Source organism: Delphinus delphis, chromosome 19, assembly GCF_949987515.2.
Source record: "Delphinus delphis chromosome 19, mDelDel1.2, whole genome shotgun sequence".
In the NCBI taxonomy this organism is placed as follows: Eukaryota; Metazoa; Chordata; class Mammalia; order Artiodactyla; family Delphinidae; genus Delphinus; species Delphinus delphis.
This window is the reverse complement of record NC_082701.1, coordinates 4,207,825-4,217,468: the sequence shown is the minus strand read 5'-3', so window position 1 is coordinate 4,217,468 and position 9,644 is coordinate 4,207,825.

The window sequence follows — 9,644 nt, the reverse complement described above, 5'->3', positions numbered from 1 at the left end:
ACGGCTTCAATCGGCTGAGGTCACCTTGGTTCATGTGTTTTGTACATTGGTAGCCTTCTCCTTATTACTTGCCAAACAAACCTTTTTATTTTTGCACACGTTTATGTTGATTTTGTGGTTTCTGAAATTGGGTTCTGGCTCCTGGAGGCCCGAGTTTCCACAGCAACTGGAGGCCTTATCGGCTACTGGTTCTTGGCAGGCAGACAACTAGGTCTTTCAGTTTACTTTGGATTTTTTTTTTTTTTTTTTTTTTGCTTTTTTTAAAAACTTTTTCTTCTCCCCTATTTTTCCTACACCCTGTCATTTAGGCATCACATAATTAATTGCGTACATCCTGTGCCACATGCAATTGCCACGGCTTTGAAGTCCCAATAGATCATTTTATAGAGCAGTGGGTGCCACTTTAAAAGAGAAAAATTAATGAAGGCTTTTGGCGCCAGGGCAGAGCCGTGGCGATTTTAGCATATCCTTCTCCAGGTATGATAAAGAAACCCGGGCACCTTCTGTTTCTCTTTCAGCATTTCCTTTCCAAACTGGCCTTTTCGATATATAGGAAAGACCTCGGGACTGGGTTTGTTATTTTTTTCTCTGGAGCTAATTCCTTTTCCAAAACCAGCATGAACTGCCTCATTTGGTGCTGAGGTGAAGGTTGCTTTTTTTCTTTCAAATTGGAAAAAAAAAAAAAAGGTCTGCTTTAGCGCCATGTCATTTGGAGGCTGCTACTGGTCCAGCGGGAGCGAAGAAACAACAGACAAATGAGAAAAGAAAAAAAAAAAACTGACCCTCTTATTTAGATGCCATTAAAGTTTATCAACAATAAATGAGCTCATCACCTTCTTAATGTTTAAAAAAACAATAAATGTAATCATTTGCTTCAGTGAAAAGACCAAATTTGTTGGAATACGCTCTCAGAATCTTTATGAAAAGGATACGCTCACTTTGGAGAGAAGAAATGTGTAGAAATTAGAAAATTTTTTTCAGAGTTTAATTAGTTTTCACTTTGATTTATAGAGAGAAAATGTGTGAATATAGATCATTGGCAGTTTTGGTCTCTTCTTAGAGGAGACACACCCAAACAATGATTAAGTGAGCCCCGTTTTCTTCACAAAGAAAATGTTGCTTGATTCTTTTCTGTTATAAATAAAAGTTCAATGTTGGTAGAATTTAATCTTCAGTAGTTCTGTATCTTAGCGTTCATCTTCTTTTCCTGTTAGCATCTTTGAACTTTTTTGATCTTTCCGTTTCATGCTATGCCCCATGTACTCACATCCTCCTATGAGGGTGATTCTATAGGTGGAATCTCTCCGTTACCTGAAATTCTTCCAAACATTTTCCTCATTCAGACTTATTTGCCTACTGTCCCATTGCCTCAGGGAATTTATTCTTCCTGCCAGAGCAAATATGAAAAACGAATTCTTACTTTATTAGTGTTTGGCTTTGAATCGTATGACTTAGACTTGAGCTCAAACCTTTTTAGAAAAGACCTTTATGGCCAATTTTTCTGAAGAGCCACACCTTCAATCCACCCCTCAAACCCCATCTATTCTTATGATCTCCTTCATTATGTTTATATCATTTTAGGTATTTATTTATGTACTTATGTAATGATTTTTTTTTTTAGTCGGGTAGCTGGTTTACTCTTTATTACTTCTATAAAATAGAGAGTAATTCATTGATTCAATTATTTAGGAAACGTTCAGAGTTCCGACTGTATATCAGGCGATGCAAAATGTCCCTGGGAATGTGATAACGAATAAAGTGACCCTAACCTCTTGCCATCAGATTGTCTGTTTTCTAAGATAGAAAACTGTGGAAGAATAAAGGTGCGTCAGAACATTATCAAGGCAATGATAATATGCTTTAGTAAGTGCTCTGGTATAATGTCTGCAAAGTGTTATGGAATGCTGGAGTCTTTGAGGGTCAGGAAAAGCTTAAAGGAGAATATGATACCTAAGCAGAAACAGGAAATGCAAATAATAGTTACTCAGATAGGATTTGGGGAAGGACTTTCAGAGAGAGGGAAAAGCATTTCTAAAGCCCCAAACCTCGACAGGATATTCGGGGACCACTTCAGTTAGTTCTGAATGGCTATCACAGAGTCTGGGAAAGAATGGTAATAAATGTGGCAATGAGTTGTATAGTGAAGGTCCTTTGATGCCATGCTAAGGGGACTGGAGCCATTGAATCTGTTAAGCATGGGAAAGACATGATCAGATTTTTATTTTGTAGATTAATTAACAAAGGCTGACCTGAAGGAAGAAAATTCTAGCAGCATGAAAAACAGTGAGGGATGTAGGAAAGTCATCGAGGAGAGCCAAGATGACGGTAAGAATCAGCTAACAAAGTGGATGTGGGGAAGGAAGAAAGTGTATACAGGCAGGAATGATTTAGGAGGCCCTCATTAGATATGACTTAATGGTCCTGGTTAGATATGAGACAACAGGGACTCTTATGGCTTAGAGGCCTGGTTAGATGGTGTCTACTCTGTTTCCATTAGGAGATTCTTTCAAGAATCGTATTAGATAATATATACTAAAACTGTTTCTTTTAAATCAAACACAATATTAAGACATAAGGAAAAAAGTTATGGGACTTTGTATGCAGTGAGACTGCCACCTTGTTAATGAGAGAAAATATCCTGATGCTTGAGAGCTGGGAAGCAGGTGTGACATTTGAAAAGGCCGTTTTGTTATGAAGACATGTGCACATGACCTTTCTCAATCACATATAGATACTTGATTCCTAAGTAATGTGCAAAACAGTTGCTTAATTGCGTTTTAATCTTCAGCCTTATTCCATCACTCAGCAGGGGGAGGGTCAGGGTAGTGTAAAAATTTAGTAGCAGATTTTATACCATACTGGATAGCAAGCTTATCGGGAAAAAGACATGGATTTGAATTTAGGTGACTAAGTAATTTACTATTCAAACTGAACGGTTTGAAAGTGAGAAGGTCCGCTAGTAATCGTATCACCAGACAGACACGATTGTATTGTGTCTGTGTATATGTACTGTGATATATAGTCCTCCTAGTGGGAGCTCTTCATAGCGTATACAGTGAAATATCGTTGTTAAGTTGCTTAATACGTGTGATGGTTAATTTTACATGCCCAGATATTTGGTGAAACATTATTTCTGGGTGTGTGTTTGTAACGGTGTTTCTAGATGAGGTTAACATTCGAACTGTTAGACTGAAGGAGCAGATTGCTCTTGCCCCTGTGGGTGGACCTCATCCAATCCCTTAAGGTCTAAACAGAATAAAAGGCGGCGTAAGAAAGAATTCTCTCTCTCTGCCTGACTGACTTTAAACTGGGGGACTGATCTTCATCTGCCTTTGGACTTGACTTGGACTTGGAGTGGAACTTATACCATCAGCTCACCTGTTTCTCAGGCCTTGGGACTCAAGTAGGAACCATGCCCTGGGCTCTCCTGGGTCTAGAGTTCTCAGCCTTCGTAATCACAAGAACTAATTCCTCATGATAAATCTCTTTCTCTACGTCTTATTGTTTCTGTTTCTCTGAAGAACCCTAACTAATACAACATCCTACCTGGTACCTAGTAAGTACTCAGTAAGTGTTACATGAATCAAAAGAGCTGCCACAAATGTCTGCATCTCTGTTGGATAAAATCCTAGAAGTGGACTTACTGTGCCACAGTAGGTGTATACTTGATTTTTTAGAAACTGATAAGAGAGTTTCTAAAATAATTACACCATTTTAAATTCCAGCAGCACCCCATGAAATTTTCAGGTTCTGCATATTCTTGCCACACTTGATTTTGTCAGTCTTTTAAATTTAGCAGTTCTGATGGATGTACAGTAATGCCTAATGCTGTTTTAATTTGCATTTCCCTGGTGTTGATCACTTTTATATGTTTATTTGTTATTCCCATAACTTCTGAGTAAAAACCATTGGCTTTGGAATGAAATACATTAGGATAAACACTCTGCCTTTAATTTTCTCAATAAAGCAGACATAGTACTTGTATCTATCGCATAGCTTTTGTGTCAGAATTAAATTCATCTAGTAAGTGTAAAATATCTCGTAGAGTGCCTGACACATGGGAATGATCCAGTAAATACTAGCTCTTATGATTATTAAACCAGGAACCAAGGACAAAACATATTTAAGCAGTGGGAATACCACTAAACAGGGACCCCATGTAGATAATTTCTGGGGAAGATGCTAGTGACTTGCATTTACTCTTTATTTCCAGAAGTAGCAAATAAGAGCATGAGCTTTTTTTTTTTTTTTAAGATGTTGGGGGTAGGAGTTTTTATTAATTAATTTATTTATTTTTGCTGTGTTGGGTCTTCATTTCCGTGCGAGGGCTTTCTCTAGTTGCAGCAAGCGGGGGCCACTCCTCATCGCGGTGCACGGGCCTCTCACTATCGCGGCGTCTCTTGTTGCGGAGCACAGGCTCCAGACGCGCAGGCTCAGTAGCTGTGGCTCACGGGCCTAGTTGCTCCGCGGCATGTGGGATCCTCCCAGACCAGGGCTCGAACCCGTGTCCCCTGCATTAGCAGGCAGATTCTCAACCGCTGCGCCACCAGGGAAGCCCAGGAGCGTGAGCTTTGAAAGTCAGACAAATTACCCTTGCTTTACAAGCATCACTACTTCCTGGTTATCCTTGCGGAAAGTACTTAACCAAACTACTTAACTTTAGTTTTTCTTCTATATACAATGCGGAAAATGATAGAATCTAGCCCATGAGGAAGTGAGAATCAGATGAGGTAATCCATATAAAGCACTTAGAAAAGGGCTTGTCTTTTGGGAATTGTAGTAAACATTTATTGCATGCTGACTGCTGTGAGCCAGCGCTGTGCCAGGCGTCAGGGACACACTCACGAACAGGATGGCATGAGCTTCATACATGTGAGTAATCCTTTTTCATTCACTTTTATTGCAGTATAGCTGCTTTACAATGTTGTCTTACTTTCTGCTGTGCAGGAAAGTGAACCAGTTATACGTGTACACACATGCCCTCTATTTTGGATTTCTTTCCCATTTAGGTCACCACAGAGCACTGAGTAGAGTTCCCTATGCTATACAGTGGGTCCTCGTTAGTTATCTGCTTTATACATAGTAGTGTATATATCTCAATCCCAATCTCCCAATTCATCCCACCCCCTTCTTCCCCACTTGGTATCCATACGTTTGTTCTCTACGTCTGTGACTCTATTTCTGCTTTGCCAATAAGTTCACCAGTACCATTTTTCTAGATTCCACACATAAGCAGTATTATAAGATATTTGTTTTTCTCTTTCTGACTTACTTCACTCTGTATGACAATCTCTGGGTCCATCCACATCTCTGCAAATGGCACTATTGCGTTCCTTTTCATGGCTGAGTAGTATTCCACTGCGTACCCACACCACATCTTCTTTGTCCATCTTCCCTGCCTCTTGCTCCCTATGTCCAAATCCAGGAACCCACCTCCATCTCCATTGCTTCCTCCTTGACCCCAACCTCCATTTTATCTCACTGGACCACTCTAACAACCTGAAAACGTACCTGGCTTCTTCCACTCTTGGACCCCAACATTTCATGCCCCTACTTAGCTCTCTCCAGTGGCTTTCTGTCGCACTTGGCCTAAAACCCAAATTCCTTACCTTGGTTCAAAAGGACCTCCAGGATCTGGACCTTGACCCCCTCTTCAATTCCATCTTATTCTGTTATCCCTTTTAATTATCCCTTATTCTATTATCTATGTTCTACCCACACTGGCCTTCTTTTTGTTTCTTGAACACCTAAACTCATTTCAGACTCGGGACCTGCATTCTTTCTTCAGCCTGGAGCTCCCTTTCCTGAAATTCTCACCTGGCTGATCCTCTGCCTTAACCACACCTCCTCAGAAAGACCATCCCCAAATAACTGATGTCAGGTGTTCGTCCCTCTCAGTCCCTTGCCTCTCCCTCACCCATCAGCTCAGTCACTCTAAATCCCAGCACCCTATTTTATTTTTCTCAACACTCATCATTATCTGGAATGGTCATATTTATTTATTTGCTTATTAGTTTGCTGCCTCTCTCCCTTCATTAGAAATATAAGCCCCTTAGGAAATGACGTTTTCTCATATATTCAGTGCTGTAACTTCAGCAAGTAACACACAGTAGTGTCTAACCCTGAGAGACACAAAATTTATGTGTTTATTATTTATTTGTTTATGTATTTATGTCACATTTATATATGAATTATAAATAATTATATATTATATAATATATAAATACATGTATATTATATGTAAATTATATATTATCAATATAAATCATAAATTATATATATAGTTATATATATATATAAAATTAAAGCTGTAAATATATATGGCACAGAACTCTCTAAAAGACTTATCTACTTAACAGCACAAAATAAATAATTTTAACTTCTAATGGAAATCAACAACTTGAGAACTATGGTCCCTATTTGGAAGTATTTAGTATGTAGATGCCCTAATAATTATAGCAGTGGGTTGATCTTGTACTTCTGACTAAGTAAATCAATGCAGCACATCTCTATCTTATATAATAGGTATCCTCATTAAGTGGTTCTCAAATTTAAATTATGTTTTGTTTGTTCATCCTAAACTTGAGAAGAAAGAGGAAAAAGAATATATGTTCAATCGTTGACACCTTTCTTACCCAGGAGCCTAGTCTGTGGTTTTGTTACACACTGGCTCTTGGTAGAAAGACAAGATTTGGAGCATGGATGTGGGTGCAGAACCATGGCTAGCTTCTGTGTGTTAGAATTCTGAATGTGTTTATTCTGCTCAAAGGCAACTAATGTATATTGAGAGAGGGAAAAAAAAATCCTGCACTGTTTTTCAAGCATGTGATATGTGCCTAAGATGATGCTAGATTTTTCACATCAATTTTTCTTATCCTTCCAACAACCTCAGAGTTAGATTGTATCATCTTCTTTACATTGATGCTCAGAGACATTAAACTACTTACCCAGGTGGACAACACTGAAAGGCAGAAGAGCTAATAGTAAAGCTAATATCTATATGGTGTTCAATTTTCTGCTCTTGCCACTATGCTGAGTGCTTTTTTCATCTAAGGCCTGAATGACACAGAAACAAGGGAACAGATCATGCCCCAAGACAGCTTAGTGATGCTTCTTCCCATAACTTTGGCAAAAGCCATCAAGTCAAAAGTCAAGCGCTGAGTACATGTGAGCTACTTGCCTCTACCAGATGCGTCAGGGTGGTGTGTGTTTGTGTACACACATACTTGTACATTTATGAACTTTCCAACCACTAAGTAAGATCAGTAGTACAAGAAGTATCAATGGAATTCAATGTCATTAACCATGGCATATGGACGTTTAGCACGTGGCCATATGTTTCTCACAAAATGTAAGTTATAATCTGAGCATTATAACTAAAACACATCACTGCAATAATTTCTTCCCAGCAACAGTTCATATCCCATTTCTTTCTCAGAGGGTCTGCTTTTATTTCCATTTCTACCCCAGGATCACTTGTCTCTAGCAACACCTCTCTTTTCTTCAAACAAAACCTGGAAATATGGGGTGTTGTCCTGAGGCAAAAATATTCCATATTTTTCTTCCATGAAACCCTGCTTGGCAGCAGTCAGTGATTGTCTCTCTTTTCCAACTCTAGCCTTGAGCCAGGATCAAAATATTCATGAATAGTTCACAAATAATTAAATTCTTTAGGTTTTGTTCTTCTTCACAGGAACAAAGTAATTTTGGTCTGCTTATGGATAAGACTATCCGTAAAGGTTATGATTTAAGCAGCTTCTTTTTCAGATGTGATCCCTTTGAAAGTGCGGGCTGATAGGACCCTAAGCAGCACGGGGTCTGTGTTTTCTCTGTAAATAAAAGCCTCCAAAATTTCCACAAGTCAGCCCTTGTTTGCCACACGGAGAGATTGATGACAAACCACATTATTTTCCCCTTAATGTAACAGTTCACAGTCACACATGCACTTTCTCAAAACATTGATTTACTTCTCATCTGAAGCTTATGACATGTTAGATGACTCAGTGATCTCTTTAAAGAGTGCAACTTCCACACAGGAAAACTATCAGTGTAAAATATTCCTAATTTTCAAATTTTCCAAAAAGGAGAAAGTTTTCAAAATAAAAATTCATTATTTTACTATTTTGCTTTAGTAAAAGCAAAGATAACATAGACGGTCAACTATCTACCTGAATATATACCATTATACTCACAGATCTTTGTATTGTGCCTCTTCAAAGTCACACATAGAGAAAAACAAAAGCAAGGACAGAAAGTTTAAAAGATAAATGCAATTTTGTTTATATTCTCAAAGAAACAGCTTTTTATTGATCTTTGCTATCGTTTCCTTCATTTCTTTTTCATTTATTTCTGATCTGATCTTTATGATTTCTTTCCTTCTGCTAGCTTTGGGGTTTTTTTGGTTCTTCTTTCTCTAATTGCTTTAGGTGTAAGGTTAGGTTGTTTATTTGAGATGTTTCTTGTTTCTTAAGGTAGGCTTGTATAGCTATAAACTTCCCTCTTAGAACTGCTTTTGCTGCATCCCATAGGTTGTGGGTTGTTGTTTTTTCATTGTCATTTGTTTCTAGGTATTTTTTTATTTCTCCTTTGATTTCTTCAGTGATCTCTTGGTTATTAAGTAGTGTGTTGTTTAGCCTGCATGTGTTTGTATTTCTTACAGATTTTTTCCTGTAATTGATATCTAGTCTCATAGCGTTGTGGTTGGAAAACATACTTGATACAATTTCAGTTTTCTTAAATTTATCAAGGCTTGATTTGTGACTCAAGATATGATCTATCCTGGAGAATGTTCCATGAGCACTTGAGAAGAATGTGTATTCTGTTGTTTTGGGATAGAATGTCCTATAAATATCAATTAAGTCCATCTTGTTTAATGTGTCATTTAAAGCTTGTGTTTCCTTATTTATTTTCATTTTGGATGATCTGTCCATTCGTGAAAGTGGGGTGTTAAAGTCCCCTACTATGACTGTGTTACTGTCGATTTCCCCTTTTATGGCTGTTAGTATTTGCCTTATGTATTGAGGTACTCCTGTGTTGGGTGCATGAATATTTACAATTGTTATATCTTCTTCTTGGATTGATCCCTTGATCATTATGTAGTGTCCTTCTTTGTCTCTTGATAAACCATTAGCCAGACTAATCAAGAATAAAAGGGAGAAGACTCAAATCAATAGAATTAGAAATGAAAAAGGAGAAGTAACAACGGACACTGCAGAAATACAAAGGATCATGAGAGATTACAATACAAGCAACTATATGCCAATAAAATGGACAACCTGGAAGAAATGGACAAATTCTTAGAAATGCACAACCTTCTGAGACTGAACCAGGAAGAAATAGAAAATATGAACAGACCAATCACAAGCACTGAAATTGAAACTGTGATTAAAAATCTTCCAACAAACAAAAGCCCAGGACCAGATGGCTTCACAGGCGAATTCTATCAAACATTTAGAGAAGAGCTAACACCGATCCTTCTCAAACTCTTCCAAAATATGGCAGAGGGAGGAATACTCCCAAACTCATTCTAGGAGGCCACCATCACTCTGATGCCAAAACCAGACAAAGATGTCACAAAGAAAGAAAACTACAGGCCAATATCACTGATGAACATAGATGCAAAAATCCTCAACAAAATACTAGCA